Source organism: Rhinoderma darwinii, chromosome 2, assembly GCF_050947455.1.
Source record: "Rhinoderma darwinii isolate aRhiDar2 chromosome 2, aRhiDar2.hap1, whole genome shotgun sequence".
Classification (NCBI taxonomy): Eukaryota; Metazoa; Chordata; class Amphibia; order Anura; family Rhinodermatidae; genus Rhinoderma; species Rhinoderma darwinii.
The window spans coordinates 166,677,039-166,701,367 of NC_134688.1; the positions used below are offsets into that span (position 1 = coordinate 166,677,039).

The 24,329-nt window shown below is 41.4% G+C and overlaps 1 protein-coding gene across 1 annotated transcript in view; it reads right to left on the reverse strand.

Annotated features, from left to right (window-relative positions):
* The window catches only part of CLYBL (citramalyl-CoA lyase), a 380,083-nt gene that overhangs the window by 162,252 nt on the left and 193,502 nt on the right, over nt 1-24,329 (reverse strand). The gene's annotated exons all lie outside the window — the stretch shown is intronic.

The window sequence follows — 24,329 nt, forward strand, 5'->3', positions numbered from 1 at the left end:
TCTTGAACTTATGACAGTATAACAATTATTAATGTATAGGGTTTATACTGTAAATAAACCTTTTAGATTCAAGAACTCCAAGCCAGAAACATAAACATATAAAAAAAGAACCATTACTATCCCTTAACCCGTTAGTGACCGGCCCATAGTCTTTTTACGTCGGTCACTAACGGGCCTTATTCCGATGCCATAGACTTTTTACGTCGCGGCATCGGAATAAGTAAACAGAGCAGGGAGCTGTCAAATCTCCCTGCTCTCAGCTGCCAGAGGTAGCTGAGGGCTGGTGGCGTCCCTGCTCTGCCGGGTGAGATCGATATTAGCATCGATCTCACCCGTTTAACACCTCAGATGCGGTGCTCAATAGCGAGCACCGCATCTGAGTGGTTTTGGAGAAAGAGGGAGCTCCTCTCATCCCACCGACACCCGGCGATATGATCGCCGAGTGTCTGTGTCTCCCATGGCAGCCGGGGGCCTAATAAAGGCCCCCAGGTCTGCCAGTAATGAATGCCTGCTAGATCATGACGCAGGCATGACCTAGCAGATGCCTGTCCGTTTTAAACAGACAGGCATAATACACTGCAATACAGAAGTATTGCAGTGTATTATAAATGCGATCGGACCATCGCATAGTGAAGTCCCCTAGTGAAACTAGTAAAAAAGTGGAAAAAAAAGTTTAATAAAGTTAATTTAAAAAAAATGTGAAAAAAAAATGAAAAACCCACTTTTTCCCCTTACAAACTGCTTTACTATTAAAAAAACAAATAAAAGTAAAAAAGTTACACATATTTGGTATCGCCGCGTCCGTAACGACCCCAACTATAAAGCTATTACATTACTTAACCCGCACGGTGAACGCCGTAAAAAAATAAAATAAAAAACGACGGAAAAATTGCTGTTTTCTGTGAATCCTGACTTTAAAAAAATGTGATTAAAAAGTGATCAAAAAGTCGCATCTACTCCAAAATGGTACCAATAAAAACTACAAGTCTTCCCGCAAAAAAAAAGCCCTCATACAACTGCATCGGCGAAAAAAAACCAACATTACGGCTCTTCAAATATGGAGACACAAAAACAAATAATTTTGAAAAAAAAGCGTTTTCACTGTGTAAAAGTAGTAAAACATACAAAATCTATACAAATTTGGTATCGTTGCAATCGTAACAACCCGCTGAATAAACTTATTGTGTTATTTATACCACACGGTAAACGGCGTAGATTTAGGACGGAAAAAAGTGTGGCGAAATTTCAGATTTTTTTCTATCTCCCCCCCAAAAAAAGTTAATAAAAGTTAATCAATAAATAATATGTACCTCAAAATGGTGCTATTAAAAAATACAACTTGTCCCACAAAAAACAAGACCTTATACAGTTATGTCGACGCAAAAATAAAAAAGTTATAGCTCTTGGAATGAGACGATGGAAAAACGTAAAAAATAGCTTGGTCAGTAACGTCTAAAATAGGCTGGTCATAAAGGGGTTAAAAGATAGGATGCAGACTTGTAATATAGTACATATTAAGTCATTTAAAAAAATATATATATAGAATCTGAGTACACATTTGATAGATTAGATACTTCTACAAAAGTAGGAAAATTCCAGTCCTAAATCTAGAAACAATAACGTTGAATGCAAAACAAAACATTTATTAGAAAAAGGTGAAAAACACGAATTTACAGTTTAAAAAAAATCAACAAGGTGGTGCGCCTACAATGTCTTACTAGCAAGGCCTCGTAGTGACATTTACAATAGGCAATGCTGCATTGCATGTGGCTCTCAAGAGCGGTCACTAGGCAACAATAGCGCTCCTCACAAGGATCATACCGATGGAAATGACCATTAGATACTTACTGCATGAGTTTGCAAGGTGGTTTGAAAAGTTATTCTCTGTAAGGGGACCTTCAGTAATAATAATGTATACCTGCTTAGTCTGCTATTTATCAAGTGGGGGATTATCAGGATACTTGTGAGACGTGCTCAATCTAGCTTACATTTAAGTTCACTTTGTCACAATGTATTTCTACGCTGTGTCATTCGTATGATTCGTTTATGTCAGGGCAATAAGTAAAGCAGCACACAAATGGTACAGAATAGGTAGATAGCAAACCGGGAGTTCACATTGATGCACAGATAAATAAAAATTCACAATGTGGTGGGGTTATAATGATCTCAGTGCTTCACACAATGATACTATCAGCAATCTCAAAATCTATCTATCTATCTATCTATCTATCTATCTATCTATCTATCTATCTATCTATCTATCTATCTATCTATCTATCTATCTATCTATCTATCTATCTATCTATCTATCTATCTATCTATCTATCTATCTATCTATCTATCTATCTATCTATCTATCTATCTATCTATCTATCTATCTATCTACAAAGTCCAGCAGCACCAGCAGCGTGTGGGTGCAAGCTCAAAGGGACTGTGAGATAATGAGAGGTGATTCATTTAATTTTAAACCACGTCACACCTGTTTACACAAGTCTTGTTTACATGTTTTATGTATATAGATCGGCCTGTATGTACTAATACAGTCACTTTACATACTGTTGTAATTCTCTGACACACACCAATGTTGTATCCTATGCTGTATATTGGTTATTCTATATATCTTGTTTCTTTTTTCCTTGATTACTATTGTAACGCTGCTTGATTAACGTCCTGTTATATTGTGAGATCTTACACTGTGTCATTTGCTTGAGAAAGGCTCCAGTGAATGGAGCTGAAACGTTGCACGGGCATTAAAGTACCCACTTTTTCACCCTTTATATTGGAGTTGCTGCTCATTTTTTTGATTTCTATCTATCTATCTATCTATCTATCTATCTATCTATCTATCTATCTATCTATCTATCCCACGTAACTATCTTGGTTCAGTTGGGGATTGCTCCCCATTTATTATATGTCAGTGCACATTTCAAATGTACCCTACTTTGAGTGGGAGAATACGTTATTTTATATATTTTTTTTAATAACGAATACCACTGGCATCTGATAAAAGGATCAGGGCAAGGCCAGGAGAAAGCCACCGAGAAGCTGAAATGTGGCCAAAATCCGCACCAGGATGTAATTTTACCGGAAAACCGCAAAGATTTTTAATCGATTAAATGTCCATGCGGTTATGCAAACTTCACTGCTATGAACAATCAATTTAAATACTGTGCCGATATGCAGTTTTACCGCAACGCAGATGAAGCGCAATCAGTTTGCCACTTTTCTGTCTACATTTCAACACAGACTTCTATAAACTGGAGTCTATTTTATTGCCAGGGTAGCCTTATCTTTCCCAGATGTTGAGGCATGTCTCCCTGCAGGATACAAGCCGGACTGACCTCTTTTCTAACTATACACTTTCTCCTAAACATTCCAACTTTGTCAAACTACCTTAACAGATTTGAAAGTTTCCATCACACCCAACTTCTCTTTACTTTAAGTTATACATATTAAGGTCTTTCAAACCTTTTGTGAGAAGTAATATCCTCTGGCACTTTTAAAGGTTAATCTGAACAAGTCTTTAAACCATAACTAAAGGGATCAATACACAAAATCCAAAGCTGAAAGGATGATTTTATTGTCCGCTATTGCCTCAGGTAGAAAGCAGGTGCCTCCTATGGTCACTCACAGCAATCTTATTGAAGAAACTCATGGAGTAGATTTGCTTTCAAACAACCTTATAATGACAAATAACCATAGGACATAAATACACTAGAAGTAAAAAACAAAAAACTAATGAGTAAGCCCTGGGAAAGGTGTCAATCTCAGAACACAGGCTAAATGGGTCGAATACATTGTGTAAACGGAATGGATGTTTATGGTTGAAATCTGTAGCCATATACAGAGTATAATTTATAATAAAGCGTTTATTAGGCCTTGTTTACACGAACGTGTCCAATTTGCGTCCGCAAAAAGCGGACAGTTTTTCATCCATATGAATATCTGTGTTGCATCCGTGTGGTTTCTGTGTAACATCCTTTTTTCTCGTCTCCATTTCTTCTCTGCAATCATTTTTTTTTTTTCACTTTTCTGCATTACTGCATGTGGTCCGTGTGCGGTGCGTTTTTTTCACGCAGCTGTAGACTTTAATGGGTGAGTCTGGTCTGCAAAAACAAACTAGAATAGGGCAGGCTGTGAGTTTCTCACAACGGAGACACGCTCATTTAAAAGAAACCAATGTGTGAATAGCCGATTGTATTGCATGGGTTCACGTGTTGCCTGTTCTTAAAACGGACCACACACGGTCGAGACATATATTCGTGTGAATAAGGCCTTAGAGAGAGAGAGATAGAGATAGAGAAACAAAGAGAGAGAGAGAGAGACACACAGAGAGAGACAGAGAGAGAGAGAGAGAGAGAGAGAGAGAGACTGTATTCCCTGTATTTAATCTGTAGTCACAGATAAAATGGTATTCTATGGTCTATTCCAGTAGTCATATTGTGCCCACCCTGAGGCTGTGTTACCTGGAAACATCACTTTTTTGTACATAGTGATTGAAAACTCACCATGATACCCATTGTCCCAGCATCTTTTTTGTCATATGGAATAAGAATCTGGATATTGCTGTATTGAAGAACCATATCAGCTATGTGTGTTCAGAGTAAAGTAGTATTCATGTTTACTGCAGATAATCACTAATCCGGTAATGCTGTCTAAACCGCACAATCATCTCACAAAATCATTAGATTTATATTTTTGATCTCTCCATAGCAATAAAGATGACCAAATCAGAAAACGGCAAGCAAATCAGGATTATTTTTTTCAAGTAAACAAATCTGTCTAAGGTTCAGTTCACACAGAGTTTTTTGTCGCTGCTTTTGACGTGGAAACTCCCAAAAAATTACCAAAATTGCCCCTATTCATTTCAATGGGAGGCCTTTTTTTTAACCAGCTTTTGGCCGCCTGCAGAAAAAAAATGCAGCATGATCTTTCCTGCTGTGGTTTCCATCTCTGACCTCCCATTTAAATCAATGGGAGGCAGAAAAACCTGCGTCACTCATTTCTGAGCGTTTTTCAGTGCGTTTTTTGCCCACGGTCCTTGCAATAGATTCAATGGGCGTGGGCAAACAAATACTTTCCAAAAACGGGGGGTTCAAAATCTGTCTCAAAATTCCTGAAGGATTTCTGAGGCAGATTTTTTATGCCAGCAAAAAATTGTTTGTAAACAGGGCGTAATGTTTGCTCCCTTCATTTCCTCCAACTATGTAACTATATAATTCAAACAAGTCTTCATCCTGCTGATGGACATGATGTATCAAGATACAGGTAATAAAGACATTTTGCTACACTGGTTAAGTGGCAGATTTTACTCGCAATGTACCAGTAAGTGGCGGGAGGGATGGTAAAAGGTCTGTAGGGCCCCATTCACATATGTCCTGCGATCCAGTTTGAAATTGATGCCACAATCATCCCATGCTGAAAAAAGTAGAATGAAGCATTTTTCTGTCTGATATGGACACTGGAGCAGTGCACAAAGTGCACAACTTTTCAATCAGTTGTGTCTGATGGCATAAAACAACTAGATGGACACAACGGATATACGTGAACCCAGCCTACGGTAGTAAGCAATTCCAAGAATAATTTTATTCCTATGAAGCGCAATTTATTTACTTTTAACAATACTCCTCAATTTCACCTACATACAAAATTGGGTAAGGCTGGGTTCACACTACCTATTTTCAGACGTAAACGAGGCGTATTATGCCTCGATTTACGCCTGAAAATACGGCTCCAATACGTCGGCAAACATCTGGCCATTCATTTGAATGGGTTTGCCGACGTACTGTGCCGACAACCTGTCATTTACGCGTCGTCGTTTGACAGCTGTCAAACGACGACGCGTAAAATGACTGCCTCGTCAAAGAAGTGCAGGACACTTCTTTGAAACGTAATTTGAGCCGTTCTTCATTGAATTCAATGAAGAACAGCTCAAATGATCGGCCGTCAAAGACGCCTCGCATAATGCGAGGAGGAGCTTTTACGTCTGAAACGACACAGCTGTTTTCTCCTGAAAATAGTCTGTCTTTTCAGACGTAAAAGCCAGTTCTCGTGTGCACATACCCTAGCTGTGCACATCTATTATACACTCTACTTTCTGGTGTAGAAAATCGCATTTTGCACCAAAAATTTGTGACTTTTATTTTACACCTTCTCTGCCCCTTTAACAAATAGTAGATAGGGCATAGCGGGCAGGAACAGGGCCACCCGGAGCCCGAAAAAATTTACACCACAAACTGGTGCACGGACAGCTAGAGATGCATACAGGCATACATCAGTCTTAATAAATTACCCCCAATGTCTTCAAAATTTTCCTTGGAAACAGACAGCAGTTTAAAGCGCACCGGTCAACTCTCCTAAAAGGAGTATTTTCATAAATCTTTGTATTATCCATGAAATAATTTTAGAACACATTTTCTTAGAACTCTGCGTTGTGCCGTTTCTCTATTATTCCTCCTAATTATTTATTGATAAATTGACAACATGGTGTTACTATTCAACTTATGAGGGAGTTTCAGCTCAGTGTGAGCCTTTCTCAAGCATGCAGATCATTTTTTTCACAAATTTGGTAGTGCTGCCTCACTTTCCTTTTACGCATACTGAAGTCATTGGACTGTGACCTAAGAGGCTTGCACCCAATCTATATCTTTTCGTCCAGTGCTGCTGATATATGCTTGTTACCAGGGGCGTATTACAATGAGGGCAATATGGGCAAGTGCCCGGGGCCCGAGGCTGGAAGGGGGCCCAGTTCGCCCCGGTTCTCTCTTACCGGCTGTTAAAATTACAACCGGTTCAGAGAACCGGAGTGAAGCGGGACCGCTCACCCAACCAGTTGCTATACACTACACTACGCACTACACAATAAAAAAAGTTACTATAGTAACGGGAGCCGCGGCCCGTTACTATAGTAATTACAGTACTTACCTTCCTGTTTCCGGTGCGCAGCGCATGATGTCACCACTATCCTGAGTCAGGACATCCGCCGCAGCTGAAGAGCAGGGTAAGTTTGATACCCCTTCTGCTTGAAGCTGATGGCTTGGGGTCCGACTCCCAGGACCCCCGCCAATCACCTGTTTTGAAGGGGACGCAGCTCTCGTACGAGAGCTGCGTCCCCTTCATTCCGGTCACTTGCTCACACTGAATCCGTGTGGGCGATTCACAGTGTGAGCGAGTAAGTGAAATGAAGGGGAAGCAGCTCTCGTACGAGTGCTGCAGCCCCTTCAAAACAGGTAATTGGGGGGTCCCGGGAGACGGACCCTGACACATCAGATATTGATGGCCTATCCTGAGGATAGGCCATCAATGTGTAGGGACTGGACAATCCCTTTAAGCCTAGAGGGCCCATGAGACAGGATCACAGATTGTGTGATGCTGTCTGCTGGGCCCTGTATCTAAGCGAATCACATGGTAGGCTTAGATACAAGGCCCATGTGTGATCCTGTCTGTTGGGCCCTGTATCTAAGCATCTTACATAAGCACATGGTAGGCTTAGATACATGGCCCATGTGTGATCCTGTATGATGGGCCCTGTATCTAAGCCTACCATACGTGTTACTAATCGTTTTTGTTGTGTTTGTGTTTTTTTTACAGGTTCGGTCGTTGGACTACGTCAGATTCCAGGACTACTTAGATGACAGCGTTTTTATTATCAATAAAATGGTTAATGAGGGTTGTCTGGGTGGTTTTTATTTCAATAAAATATTTTTTCTATGTCTTTGTTTGTTTTTTAAACTTTATTACTACCGCCCAACCATCACTACAGATGGTCAGGTACTGGATCGTACCCGGCTCTTCCCAGCACCCCTGGTGGCGGTGGGTACCTGGGTAATAATGGGGGTTAGTGTTAGCCTCTGTACCGGCTAACACTAAGCCTCGCCTTAGTAATGGACGCTGTCAATCAGCCGGCGTCCATTACTAAGGCGGTAGTAATAAAGTTAAAAAAAAAACAAAGACATAGAAAAAATATTTTATTGAAATAAAAACCACCCAGACAATCCTCATTAACCATTTTATTGATAATAAAAACGCTGTCATCTAAGTAGTCCTGGAATCTGACGTAGTCCAACGACCGAACCTGTAAAAAAACCACAAACACAACAAAAACGATTAGTAACACGTATGGTAGGCTTAGATACAGGGCCCATCATACAGGATCACACATGGGCCATGTATCTAAGCCTACCATGTGCTTATGTAAGATGCTTAGATACATCTGTAGTGATGGTTGGGCAATGGGGCGGCCACAAGCTGGTATTATTAGGCTGGGAAAGGTCAAAAAACTGTGGCCCTTCCCCCCTGGTAATGTTAACCTGCTGGCTGGTTATGAAAAATGGGGGGGACCCCGCCAGATACACCAGCAGCAGCCTAGCATTAGCAGGGGGGGGAAGGGTCACTGTTTTTGGTCTTTCCCAGGCTGATATTACCAGCCTGTGGCTGACCTGGTACCCGACCATCACTACAGATGGTCAGGTACTGGTTCGTACCCGGCTCTTCCCAGTACCACTGGTGGCGGTTCCATCTAACATGTGTGCAAACCTCATCATCAACTACAAAAAACGTCTGACTGCTGCCAAAGGGATCAAATACTTATTTCTCTGTGCACAATGCAAATAAATATATATAATTTTGACAATGTGATTTTCTTTTTTTTTTTTTATATATAATCTATCTCTCACTGGTAAAATTAACCTAGCCTAAATTCTAGACTGTTCATGTCTTTGACAGTGGGCAAACTTAAAAAATCAGCAAGGGATCAAATACTTATTTCCTTCACTGTATGTGTACTGAGCTTGTTTGTGGTGCTGTGTATATATATATATATATATATATATATATACATATATATGTACTGAGCTTGGTTCTGGTGCTGTATATATATATATATATATATATATATATACATATATATATGTATATATATATATATATATATATATATATATATATATATATATATATATATACTGAGCTTGGTTCTGTTTGTGGTGCTGTGTATATATATATATACATATATATATATATATATACATATATATGTACTGAGCTTTGTTCTGGTGCTGTATTTATGTACTGAGCTTGGTTCTAGTGCTGTATATATGTACTGAGCTTGGTTCTGGTGTTGTATATATGTACTGAGCTTGGTTCTGGGTCTGTATATATTTACCTTCTCTTAAAGAGGCTCTGTCACCAGATTCTCAAATCCCTATCTCCTATTGCATGTGATTGGCGCTGCAATGTAGATAACAGTAACGTTTTGTTTTTTTTAAAAACGTTCACTTACACATGAAATCCAGCCTGGACGTCATGTGTACTCAGAATCCTGACACTTCTGACTCTTTTCTTTGAGATTTCTAGCAAGGGAAACGAAATCTCGCGAGATTATGGAGGTAAACGAGATTTCGTTTCACTTGCTGGAAATCTCACAGAAAAGATTCAGACGTGTCAGGATTGTGAATACACATGACGTCCAGGCTGGATGATCATGTGTATTCATTATCAGGACACTTGATTAACGTTAATCTCTGTTTATGTGGCTGCACATCGCTGCTGTGTAAATAACTGTAGAGGAGTGTATGATGCTGACTGGTCACTGATTGGTCAGCGTCATACACGTATCAATAATAATGGAAGCAAGACCCAGATAGTTGGTGGGCTAATTAACAACCAATAGAAATATTTGCCTGCCGGCAAAAGGCCCTTTTTAACAACTACAAGCAAGATAAAATAACACATTTTTATTAGGCTATTATAGCAAAGACACACTACATAGAAATTAAAAGTTATGTTTACTGCTGATAGTAACCAGCATAGTACAATGTGTGCCAGTAGCAAGATTCAAAGCGTCAGTAGCAAGATTGAAAGTGTCAGCGGCTGCAGCACGCTGCACTCTGACCAAGGTCAAAGTCAGTATCAGAGATCAGCGGTAACAGAGATCAGCAGTAACAAGTTAAAATTTCAAAAGAGCCCCCCCTCATACACGTCATACACGTAAACACGCCCAGTTAAAAAGACAATACACGCCCAGTTAAAAAGACAATACACGCCCAGTTTGACATAACGAAAAAAAAACTCCCAGTTGTCCATTTCAAACCTCATTTGCATATATATAAAATTGCTCATAACTTGGCCAAAAATCTACATTGCAGCGCCGATCACATGCAATAGGAGATAGGGATTTGAGAATCTGGTGACAGAGCCTCTTTAAAGAGGCTCTGTCACCAGATTTTGCAACCCCTATCTGCTATTGCAGCAGATAGGCACTGCAATGTAGATTACAGTAACGTTTTTATTTTTAAAAAATGAGCATTTTTGGCCAAGTTATGACCATTTTTGTAGTTATGCAAATGAGGCTTGCAAAAGTCCAAGTGGGTGTGTTTAAAAGTAAAAGTCCAAGTGGGCATGTATTATGTGCGTACATCGGGGCGTTTTTAATACTTTTACTAGCTGGGCGCTCTGACGAGAAGTATCATCCACTTCTCTTCAGAACGCCCAGCTTCTGCCAGATAATGCTGTGACGTCACTCACAGGTCCTGCATCGTGTCAGACGAGCGAGGACACATCGGCACCAGAGGCTTCAGTTGATTCTGCAGCAGCATCGGCGTTAGCAGGTAAGTCAATGTAGCTACTTACCTGCAAACGCTGATGCTGCTGCAGAATCAACTGTAGCCTCTGGTGCCGATGTGTCCTCGCTCGTCTGACACGATGCAGGACCTGTGAGTGACGTCACAGCAGTGATCAGGCAGAAGCTGGGCGTTCTGAAGAGAAGTGGATGATACTTCTCATCAGAACGCCCAGCTAGTAAAAGTAGTAAACACGCCCCGATGTACGCACATAATACACGCCCACTTGGACTTTTACTTTTAAACACACCCACTTGGACTTTTGCAAGCCTCATTTGCATAACTACAAAAATGGTCATAACTTGGCCAAAAATGCTCGTTTTTTAAAAATAAAAACGTTACTGTAATCTACATTGCAGCGCCTATCTGCTGCAATAGCAGATAGGGGTTGCAAAATCTGGTGACAGAGCCTCTTTAAGGTAAAATTATATGTTAAATCTACTTTTACCTTAAGAGAAGGTAAATATATACAGTAAAAACTAAATCCAAAAAACCATGGAGGAATCTCAATTTTTTCCAATTCACCCATTATATGGTACTTTACATGGTGGCAATAAGAACTATAACTCCTCCCGCAAAAAAATAATCCTTCACACACCACTCCATTGACGTAAAAATAAAAAAGTTATAAAGCTCCTGACCACTTCAGTGTCTCAAAGTATTCTGCTTTCTTTCTTCTATATGGCTCATTCTGCTTTTACAGCTAAATTAAAACCGTGCCAGGTCTGTGGCCGCCTAAACAGAAATCTGCAAATATATACGGTACAGCGTCTTTGGAGTTCGCGGGGGGGGGGGGCAGTCCTGAAAAAGTGCCCGGGGGCCCATGGTACCCTTAATCCGCCCCTGCTTGTTACATTTTAGGAGAGGTGACAGGTCCTCTTTAACCCCTTAGGGTAGGGACACACACAGTATAAACACTGTGGAATTTACTGCAATGGATTTCAATGTGTAAAATCTGCAGCGCAATACAGTAGCAGCAGAGTGGGTGAGATTAAAACATATGGTGGGGTCTTACATGGCAAACTGGCTTTGTGTCAGTGGTCTGTTATTGACCCACTGATAAAGCTTTGAGGTGAAATGCGCATTGGGGTAAAATACACATCAGGGTCTGAGGTTGTGTTTTGCGCACACCCTCATTTCCTCATGACACATTTCAGCTAGTAAGTCAAGTCTCTACTTGGATGTAACCAACTAGTATATTGTGATCTTCTGATCCTTGAGATATATATATATATATATATATATATATATATATATATATATATATATATATTTTATTTATTTTTTAAATACAGCTTTTATTGCAGTATACTTTATTATACATAGAGATTTATACAGGTTTGTGTGTCTACAATCCACGACGATTTTTGGATGTTCCTTTATCTGTTTTAGATTTTTTTTAATGGCTTTGCATTTTGCTTTTTTTTATCATATTGGAATAAAAGGTGCAATTTTATATAACATTGGTCATATATATTTTTTTGTAGCTAGTGGGTTGCTATAGGTTATGTATTCATATTTATTTCCTATAGCTATTCTATTGTGAGGTATTGACTGTTTGCAGGTTAATAATATGATCTTGAAAATAAAACCCACAATATAATTTAAAATTCCATGACAAATAAGTAATTTCTAGTGTTTTCCTTGTTGTTTCTTTTCTAAACATGGAAACCTGGAGCTACTCTTTTTAAGTATTATTGATCAATTCTATTTCCTGTTAAGATGCAGTTCCCTGGTGCTGCGAAATGCAAAAGCTACCATCTGTCAGGTCTATAGACCTAGTAGAATTCACTGAATCAAACTGGTTATTACAATTTAATGAAAACATTCTTCCTTATCTCTTAACTAATGGTTCTAAGAGCCTTCAATATTTCCTTCTTTTATACATTTATTTTGCCATTGAAATGTTGTTGAAAAATTCTGTAAGAAATAATAAGTACTAAGTATTTATGTGCGATATAGATTTAACAGTCCAGCCTTGACTTTTTATTGCAGTTACTTGAGAGCTCTGCATGTATTTCTAGGTGTATATAGTTGGCTCCTAAATTATACATACCTTTATTCACTGAGACATTTAAGCAATCAATACATTAAATCATGGCAGTGTATACATTCAGTGGTAGCTTTTCTTCTTACAGTGTACCTATCATTTAACCAACCCCAAAAAAGAAAACCCCGATTTGTGCTTCAACGATGCCGAAATAACGACTGACCATTACAACCTCTGGTTTTCGGTCCTTTTCTGCCTGTCTACCCGCCACCATAACCGTTCAAAATCCATGCTGCTGCCTGAAGGGGCATGACCACACTGCAGAGTCTGCCAGTACAATGCGTACAGGAGCCACTGCCCTCACTTCCCATAAAACATTGTTCCCAAAATCGGCACCACACTGACAGCAACAGATCGCTGTCAAATGACATAGTAAAGATAGTAATTATTAGTTCTACATGTTTTCAGTATTTTATTATTTTCTTGTTGATACGGATAGAGGCTTTTTTTGGTGCGCGTGGTGCGCCTAGGCCCGATGCCTGTAACGATGACATCATGAACGAGACAAGGGCAGTGGGAAATTGATAATGTACGAGCAGAGAGTACTTTAGCTGTACCATAGGAGCGCGCACGCAGCAGACGAGCGGAAAAAAATCTGTATACACAGAAGCAGAGTACAGTATACGGATTTCAGATTAAAACGGTCATTGGACAATTTGCTTACTGATGGTATACAGCTTAGCAACGGAGTATAGGGAGGGTATTTTACGGTTTTCAATGCAAAAATTGGTTGATATATTATATAATAATTGATCTGGCAATGTTGATCTCAAATTTAGAAAAAAAAGTGAAATAGTGACCATTTAAGTCCCAACTGCTTCTCTTAGAAATCAAATTCGTACAATACATATAAGGGAATCAACAGGAGACTGTATATTAAAGACTTTGCAAATTTGATAAATATAGGCAGAAATAAAGTTGACTAATAGCCAACTTCTCAGCCTTGCAAAAACACGCTTCCCTGTAAACCCATTAAAATACCCAATAGTATGCTTATAGCAAGTCACTGAAACATGATAAATTTGGAGTCAAGCAGAGTACACGGTAAGGGACATATTACTTGTCAGCATTTGCACATGATATCTTGCTAAGCTGTGGTTGAGTCCAAATGCTACAGAATAAATCAATGTCCTGATGTACTGAAAGATGCTGTTCGATGGCACTCAGAAGCACAGCTAAGATATATATTGCAAAAACTATACTGCTCTTCAATTAGCAGTAGAAATTGCAAAATATAAATCAGCAATTGAATATTTAATTAGTAATTCTGCAAAATTGTATTTTCAAACATCTAGCATGGCGCATTTCCAGATTTATGGCCGATTAATTATAAAGCTTTAGAACAACAACTGTGCTGCTACAACTCCCAATGCCATGATGTGCAAAATGAGGACAAATACTATTCAACAAAGTTACTGGGAATTTTGATCAAAGTGATCCGTTTTCATTATTTTCCCCCTTTAAAAGGGGTTTTCCAGTTCCTAAAAATTGATGGCCTATCCTCAGGATAGGTCATCAATAACTGGTGGGTTGGGGTCCAACTCCCGGGACGCCCGTCGATCAGCTGTTTTGAAGGGGTGCAGCGCTCATACGAGCGCTGCTTCCCCTTCATTTCTACTTGCTCAATGTGAATCGTCGACACACATGTAGCAGCGATTCACAGGTATTGCAGCCTTTTCTCCCATTGTAGTACAGTGATTTTTTCATTTTTTGTTTTTTCCTTGAACCTGCCAAAAAACAGTAAATTGTAAATTATTTCTTTTTTAAACTATTTTTTCATTATATTTTTTTAGTACCATTAGAGGACTTAAACATGCGATCATTAGACTGCTGGTACAATAGTCTGCAATACTTATGTATTGCCGTGCAATGTGTTTTACTCGTCCTCCTATTAAGCCCTGACAGGGGCAGGGCTTAATAGGAGCACCAAGATGGCAGACATGGGGGCCTTCATTAGGCCTCCAGGCTGCTAGGACAACCATTGGCAACCCGCGGTCGTTCCACAGGCGGGTGATGGGGTGACAGAGGGTGCCACCATTAGACAAGGTGGCCGCTATTAAATGCAGCATCTAAGAGTTAAAACAGCCAGGATCGGAGTTATCTCTGATTCCGATCGGGGTGTCAGCTGTAATATAAAGTTATCACCTGCTGTGTATATAAAAGTTGTCTCAGCCCAGTAGCCGCTCCATACAAAGCCTCTCCTAACTATGACGTAAATGTACACCCCTCGACTATGGCATAAATGTACGTCAAATGTGCTGTACTAGAAGGCCATGCTTCCACATGGTGTATTTGTAGGGCATGCTGCAGATTTTTTCTTCTGCAATGCGGCTCAACAGAAGGTTTACGAGTATGTACACCGCTTGCTCGGCTTTCCGAGAAAAGCCGGTCAGAAACTAAGGGGTACAGCGTTCACCTGACATGTCAAAAGCTTTTTAAAAAGTTTATTTACACTTTAAGTCATACATCAGGCATTAAAAGTGCTATACAACTAAATAAATGTGGAAAAATTGTAGAATGTGACTAATTTGTAACTAAAAAAAGAGCTATAATAGTTACAAACCGTGTAACATCCAAAAGCAGCAATGTTGTTACTAACAGAAGGGGTAAGAAGATGAAGCAGGAATAGGAATATATCAGTGATATAAAATATCTTTGTTTTTCTTTTTAAATGCCACAAAACAGTAGATAATTCTCCCCCTAAGGCTCCATGCACACGAACGTAAAAACGCCCGTAATTACATAGACTTCTATTGGCCACAGTTACCTTCCCGTTTGGAAGGTGCCCGGGCCGTTGAAAAATATAGAACATGTCCTATTTCAGGCCGTAATTACGGCACGGGAAGGCCCATAGAAGTCTATTGGGCTCCCGTAATTACGGGTGGCTACGTGTGTGCACCCGTAATTACGGGAGCGTTGCTACGCATGGTACTCACTGTCCAGCGGTAGTCACTATCCAGGGTGCTGAAAGAGTTAAACGATCAGTGCTCGATAGAGCATAGGGGCTGCACTGATCGGCAGTAACTCTTTCAGCACCCTGGAGAGTGACTACCGCTGAACCGTGAGTACCATGCGCGGCGCTCACAATATACATTTCTAATGTTTCCTTCAAAAGCCTGCAACAAAAAAAAGTTCATACTTACCCAGAACTCCCTGCTTCTTCCTCCAGTCCGGCCGCCTGTGATGACGTTCCATCCCATGTGACTGCTGCAGCCAATCCCAGGCTGCAGCGGTCACATGGACTGCCGCGTCACCCAGGATTGTTGGACTGGATGTCAAAAGAGGGACGCGTCACCAAGACAACGGCCAGGGTACGTATGAACTGCTTTTTCTTTCTATTCTATCGCTGCGTTCTGCTGCGGGGAAACTCTGCCCGAAAGGGCTGCCCCTTTTCTCTATCCAGCACTGATAGAGAGACGAGGCTGCCGATCATAGATGGATAGAGAGATGCCGATTAGTGCAGTGCAATATCTCTCTCTACGTGTAAAGAGAAGCAGAGACAACGGGTCTGTAAATACGGGTGGAATACGGACAAGTATTTACAGGCACGGGTCTGTAAATACTGGTTAAATACGGTGACAAAGGACCCGTGCAGGGGTCCCCCGGCTAATGCACAGATACAGTGCCAGGAGCAAGCTCAGTGCATATATACAGCACCAAAACCAAGCTCAGTACATATATACAGCACCAGAACCAAGGTCAGTACAAATATACAGCACCAGAACCAAGCTCAGTACATAAATACAACACCAGAACCAAGCTCAGTACATATATATATATATATATACACACACAACACCAGAATCAATCTCAGTACATATATACAGCACCAGAACCAAGCTCAGTACATATATACAGACCAGAACAAAGCTCAGTACATATATACAGCACCAGAACAAAGCTCGGTACATATATATATGTTTTGAGCTTGGTTGTTCTGATATATATGTACTGAGCGTTGTTCTGGTGCTGTATATATGTACTGAGCTTTGTTCTGGTGCTGTATACATGTACAGAGCTCGGTTCTGGTGCTGTATACATGTACTGAGCTTGGTTCTGGTGCTGTATTTATATGCAGAGCTTAGTTCTGGAGTTGTATATATGTTCTGAGCTTTATTCTGGTGTTGTATATATGTACTGAGCTTTGTTCTAGTGCTGTATATATGTACTAAGCTTTGTTATGGTGCTGTATATATGTACTGAGCTTGGTCCAGGTGCTGTATTTATATGCATAGCTTAGTTCTGGAGTTGTATATATATGTTTTGAGCTTCTCTTTGGTGATGTATATATGTATTGAGCTTGGTTGTTATGATGAATATAACTCCAGAACCAAGCTCAGTATATATATGTATATACAGCACCAGAACCAAGCTCAGTACATATATACAGCACCAGTACAAATACAGCTCAGTACAGAGGTAATTTGCAAATTTAGTTTAACCGCTGTCATATAAGTTTGTACGGCATAAACTTACAGCTCCCAGTATAGCCAGAACAATGGTAAGGATAATGCTGGGAGTTGCTGTTTCACAAAAAGGAACGATACACACATCATCTCGCTGTAGATCATACAGTGACTACAGTACTGAGCAGCACAGGGAGAATAAACATTTACATTTAGTGACTCACCGGTGACTACTTCTCAGATTCTAGTCGTTCTCGTTACTTTTCCATCTGGTCCAGAACTCTATGATGCCTCCTGGCCATGACCCATTTCTACAGGAATGGGTAAATTTGCTGCTCAGATGCCTTCAGAAGCTCACTTTTCAAAATTTCTGCACCTATAAACGAAGAGCAAATTCTTATTGTACCACACGCTATGCCCCCAAATATAATAGTATCATACACTGTGTCCCCAAATATAATAGCGCTACACACTGTGCCCCTGAATATAATAGTAACATACACTGTGCCCCTGAATAAAATGGTGTCAAACACTGTAAAGTAATGAACCACACACAGTGCCCCCTGTAGATAGTGCCCCTCATAGAGCCCTCTGTATATAGTTCCCCCAGTAAAGCCCTCTATAGCGAGTTCTCCCCATAGAGCCATCTGTAGGTAGTAGCGTTCCCTCTAGATAGTGCCCCCTGTAGCATTCCCTGCAGATAGTGTTCCCTGTAGCGTTCCCTGTATAGTGCCCCCTGTAGCGATCCCAGTATAGTGCCCCCTGTAGATAGACCCCCCTGTGGCGTTCCCTGTGGATAGAGTCCCCTGTGGCGTTCCCTGTAGATAGAGCCCCCTGTGGCGTTCCCTGTAGATAGAGCCCCCTGTGGCGTTCCCTGTAGATAGAGCCCCCTGTGGCGTTCCCTGTAGATAGAGCCCCCTGTGGCGTTCCCTGTAGATAGAGCCCCCTGTGGCGTTCCCTGTAGATAGAGCCCCCTGTGACGTTCCCTGTAGATAGGGTCCCCTGTGGCGTTCCCTGTAGATAGGGCCCCTTGTGGCATTCCCTGTAGATAGGGCCCCTTGTGGTGTTCCCTGTAGATAGAGACCCCTGTGGCGTTCCCTGTAGATAGAGCCCCCTGTCGCGGTCCCTGTAGATAGGGCCCCATGTGGCGTTCCCTGCAGATGGGGCCTTATCTACAGGGAACACCACATGGGGCACTATCTACAGGGACCGCCACTGGGGCACAGAGGGCTCTATCTACAGGGAACGCCACAAGGAGCTCTATCTACAGGAAATGCCACAGGGGGCCCCATCTACAGGGAACGCCACATGGGGCCCTATGTGGCGTTACCCTGTAGAAAGGGCCCCTGTGGCGTTCCCTGGATCATCACTAAAGCGCCGAATGGCGAGGCATCATGTGCCTCGCCAGGGCAGCGCTAGTCAACTCAATTGTATCCGCGTCCTAAGGAATTCCGTTTGGAATTTTGAGGCAGATTTTGCTCTGCCTGCACGCCGATTTTCGCGGCGTTTTTCGCCCGCGGCCATTGAGTGCCACGGGCAAAAAATGCCACGGGCAAAAAATGCCACGAAACACGCTTTCTCTGCCTTTCATTGATGTCAATGGGAGGTCAGAGGCGTAAACGCCCAAAAATAGGGCATGTCGCTTCTTTTTCCCTCGAGACAGTTTTTCCGCTCGCAGGAAAAATCGCCTCCGCCTCCCATTGAAATCAATGGGAGGCATTTTCGGACGTTTTTTGGCACGTTTTCCGAGTCAAAGAACGTGTCAAAAAACTCTGTGTGAACTTACCCTAAAAGAGTTTTAAATATACAAATGGAAATCAGGGCCCCACAGAATATATATATACAACCACTTCTGTGCAAAAATCTTATGAAAACCATGAAAAGATTTACATAGGGTTGACAGAAACAATGTTTCTTAGGGAATGTTCCCACACACAGGATATGTTGCTGAATTTCTGCTACAGAAAATCTGCAGCGGAATTAAACAAAAATAAAAAACGCAGGAAATTCCGTCACAGAAATCCGCAGCAAATAGTGCGTTTTTGCGGAGCATATTGCTGTGGAAACGCTGCGGTTTTTCCGCAGCAGTTTTACCTGCTGATTTAGTGTCAAACATTGATTATACAAAACTATATGTGCACCTGCGGATTTCCAGCAATTTTTTACTACGTTTTCGCTGCGTAAACGATGTACAAACCGCCACAAAAGGCTATGGGCCAAACACCCAATATCTCCGCACAGAACCCGCAGCGTAAATTTACATGCTGTGGAATTGAAAGTTGCACCGCAGAATACTTTCTGCACGACTTTCACTTTTCAGAGTGGTTTTCCGCAGAATGTGGCTGAGATTTGATAAATATTACGCACTTTGCTGCTACTGTAAATGCTGCAAAATTTTCTCACAGAAATCCGTTGTGGAAATTCCAGTGTTTACGATGTGTGAGAACCCGGACTTAAAGAGGCTCTGTCACCACAAGCGAAGTATAATCTTTCCCATATAACTTCCTCTCTCTTTACGATCCACACCCGGCATTGGCTTCAAAACTGCATTAACCCATTCGCGCTCAGCGACGTACTATTCCGTGGCGCTAAGTGCATCGTTTGCACTAAGCGCCGGAATAGTACGTGCTGGGGAAAATGCATTGCCATTTTCCACCGGCGTTTCAGCGAGCTGTGATGCCTGCTGTTTCCGACAGGATATCACAGCTCAGTGTGCAGGGACCAATGGTAGTGGTCCCGCCTCCGCGATCGCTGCTATTGGTTAGTTAGGGACGACTGACCAATAGCAGCGATCGCATACACAATTTCCTGCTCTGACCTCAGATCCTGCCGCACCAGCTCTATGTTGGAGTTTGAGAGTAAGGGTATGTTCACACGGCTTATTTTCGGCCGAAAAATCGTAAAAGAACGACGCCTCCAAACATCTGCCCATTGATTTCAATGGGAAAAACGTCATTCTGTTCTGATGTGCCGTTTTTTTACGCAGCCATTTTGAAAAATGACCGCGTAAAAAAACGACCGCGAAAAAGAAGTGCATGTGACATCTTCAGCCGTTTTTGGAGCAGTTTTTCATAGACTCTATAGAAAATCAGCTCCAAAAACGGCCGTAAAAACCCAGCGAATATCGCGAGTGGCTTAAAAAAACATCTTAAAATCAGGAGCTGTTTTCCCTTGAAAACAGCTCTGTATCTTCAGACGTTTTCGAGTTTGCGTGTGCACATACCCTCAGTGAGAGAGGTTGTGGCATGAGCCAGTGCTGTTTAGTTTAGAAAAAAAACTTGCAGTGTAGTTTACAAAACTTTTCCCACCTTCTATCCACTTCCACTCCTGTCCTTGTGTTCCCCTTGTCACCCACATTTTTGGTCAGTGATCTCTATCACTGACCACTTTTGAGTCTTCAGGGCCACATTTTTTGGTCCCTGGGGATTATTCTTTTTTCCTTTATAAAATATAATAAAAAATAAAAAAAAGTCAGTTTAGAAAGTCAGCAGATAGTTTAGTATTAGGGTTAGTTAGTGTCAGGGAACTGTTAAAAAGCGTACTTCGGTATAGCGTCAGAGAATTTAGCGTCAGGAATCCGTCACCATAGTTAGGTTTAGCGTTAGGGATCCATCACTGTAGTTAGGTTTAACGTCAGGGAAGTTCACATAAAATCAGTTGTTAGCGTCAGGGAATTTAGTGTCAGGAATCCGTCACCGTAGATAGATTTAGCGTCAGGAAAGCTCGGAATAATCTAGTTAGGTTTAGTGTCAGGGAATCGTCGCCGTAGTTAGGTATAGTGTCAGGGAAATTTACATAAATTCTAGTTAGGTGTAATGTTAGGAACCCTCGCCCTAGTTAGGTTTAGTGTCAGGGAAGTCCACTTGTTCTATAAAAACAAAAAAACTAAAAAAAGAATCATCTAAAAAAATATATAGAAAAAAAATCTGCAGCATCTCAGCTAGTTATTAGGGTTTGTTAGTGTCGGGGAATCATTTTATAAAAACAAAAAAAAAAGTTTTGCTTCTACTAGTACTAATAAAAGTACTAATAAAAGTATACTTTTACTTTGTTCTTGTCAAGCACACACGATCTGCCTGTGCACGAGAACACATTTTGCTGTATACACAATACACGTGTCTAAGCACACAATTTACAGGTGTGACACACAAATAGTAAAATATGTCCCAAAGGTAATTTTCTCTTGAAGAGGCCTATGTGTTTCTTGCCTCTGACACAGTCTCGTCAGATGACGAGACTCTCTTTTATTTATCAACCTCCTCATCCAGTGATGAAAAGGAAGGACACCCTAGGAGACAACCCAGGACCTCCACTACAGTTGAAACCCCTGAGAGAAGTGACCCCGCAACAATTGAAACTTCCGAGTGAATTGACCCCATTTGGACCACCACACCAGACAATTATGAGTCCCAAATCCCTGAGTACATGGGCAGCCCAGGGGTAAAATTTAATATGGCAGGGCTCAGTGAAATGGACTTTTTCAAGTTCTGTTTCACGGATGAATTTATAGAGCTTATGGTGTCCCAGACAAATTTATATGCCCAACAGTATATGATCAAGAACCCCACATCATTTTATGCCCAATCCCACAGGAGGACTCCTGTAGACGCAGAAGAGTTGGGCAAGTTATGGGACATGTTATACCACACCCCGAGGTACCGAATGGCCATGTCCAGGATGCGTTATGAGGCGATACTTTGCTTCTTATATTATGCTGATAATCAGCAGTGCCCACCCCGCGATGACCCCAGTTTTGAACGTTTGTATAAACTGAGACCCCTATTAGACCATTTCAGTGACCGGTTAGCCCAAGCATACACCCCCGAAAAGGGTATTTCTGTTGAGGAGTCCCTGGTACATTTTAAAGGGAGGCTTCAATTCCGCCAGTACCTGCCGAGTAAGAGAGCAAGGTATGGCGTAAAAATGGATAAGCTGTGCGACAGTGCATCAGGGTATACGTACAAATTTAGAATATATGAAGGGAAGGACAGAAGTATTCAGCCCCCAGAACGCCCCCCCCCCCTTACAGGGAATTAACGCAAAAATTGTGTGGGATTTGGTGCACCCACTGCTGGACCAGGGTTACCACCTCTACCTGGATACTTTTTATACCAGTGTCCCACTCTTCAAGAGCCTCGCTTCCAGGAGTACTGCGGAATGCGGCACAGCTAGAAATAAATCTGAGAGGCCTCCCTAAGACACTGCTTAGGCAAACACTCAGAAGGGGTGAGAGCAGGGCACAATCTAGCAGCAATATATTGTGTGTCAAGTACAAGGACAAGAGAGATGTCCTTGTATTGACAACAATACATGGCCACACCTGTACCCATGTACCTGTATGAGGTACTAGTACAGAGACCCCCAAACCAGACTGCATCCTGGACTACAATAGGTACATGGAAGGGGTGGACTTGTCAGACCAAGTCCTGAAGCCCTACAGTACCATGCGGAAATCGAGGGTGTCGTATAAGAAGCTGGCCGTGCACATCATACAGATGGCTTTGTACAATGCGTACGTGCTACGTCGATGTGCTGGCCAGAGGGGAACTTTCCTGGAATTTTAAGAAGTGGCTATCAAGAACCTAATCTTTAGGGACCAAGAAGGGGAGGCACCCAGTACTTCTGGAAGCGAGGCCACAGGCATAGTACCAGGGCGACATTTTCCAGGAGAAGTTCCCCAAACTGGCAAGAAGGAAAAAAGTCAAAAGAGGTGCAGAGTCTTCTCAAAGAGGGGGATAAGGAAGGACACAATATATCAATGTGACACTTGTCCCGGAAAACTAGGGCTCTGTATGGAAGAGTGTTTTAGAATTTATCATACATCCCTTGATTTTTAATTTACCCTGATGCACTCCGCACAGCTTATCCACCTCATCTTTCCCTTCTGAGCCCTGCCGTATGGCCAGGCAGCAGATAACAGCTACATGTAGGGTATTGCCGTACCCCGAAGAACCCACATTAGAGTTTATGGGGTGTATATCTCCGGTGGCACATGCTGGGCACAATATATCTGACACTGAAATGGTATATATATATAGAAAATTGCAAATCTCACTCTGCACCATCTGCTGCACATTATCTTTTACACAGTACCTGTGGAGTAAAAATGCTCACTACACCTCTAGATGAATGTCTTAAGGGGTCTAGTTTTTAAAATGGGGTCACTTCTCAGGGGTTTCAATTCTACTGGTACCTCAGGGGCTTCTGCATATATAACTTAGCACCAGAAATGCTCCAGTAGGTCAAATGGTGGTCCTTTCCTTCTGGGCCCTGCCGTGTGCCCAGGCAGCTAATAACAGCCACATGTAGGGTATTGCCGTACCCGGGAGAACCCACATTGTAGTTTATGAGGTGTATATCTCTGGTGGCATATGCTGGGCACAATATATCAGACACGGAAATGGCATACATATGTGTATATATATATATATATATATATATATATATATATATATATATATATATATATCTCACTCTGCACCATCTGCTGCACATTATCTTTTACACAGTACCTATGGGTGTCAAAATGCTCACTACACCTCTAGATGAATGTCTTAAAGGTTCTAGTTTTTAGAATAGGGTCACTTTTCCGGGTTTCAACTGTACTGGTATATATGGGGCTCTGCAGATGCGACATGGCACTCGAAAACCAATCCAGCAAAATCTGGACTCCAAAGAACGCATAGCACTCCTTCCCTTCTGAGCTCTCCCATGGGCCCAAACTGCAGTTTATCACCACAAATGGGGTATTACCGCACTCAGGACAAATTGGGCAACACAATGGGGTATTTTATTCCTTGTGAAAATATGACATTTTAAGCCAAAACTATATATTATTGGAAAAAATGTCATTTTTTTAAATTCACAGTCAAATTCAAATAAGTTCTGTGAAAAAAACTGTGGGGTCTAAAAGGTCACAACACCCATAAATTAATTCCTTGAGGGGTGTAGTTTCCAAAATGGGGTAACTTTTGGGGGATTTCTACAATTTTGGCACCACAAGACCTCTTCAAACCTAGCATGGTGCCTAAAATATATTCTAAGAAAAAAGAGGCCCAAAAATGCACTAGGTGCTTCTTTGCTTCTGGGGCTTGTATTTTAGTCCACGAGCGCACTAGAGCCACGTGGGACATTTCTAAAAACTGCAGAATCTGGCCAATACATATTTAGTAGTGTTTCTCTGGTAAAACCTTCTGTGTTACAGAAAAAAAATGGATTCAAATTGAATTTCTGCAAGAAAAATTAAATTTGCAA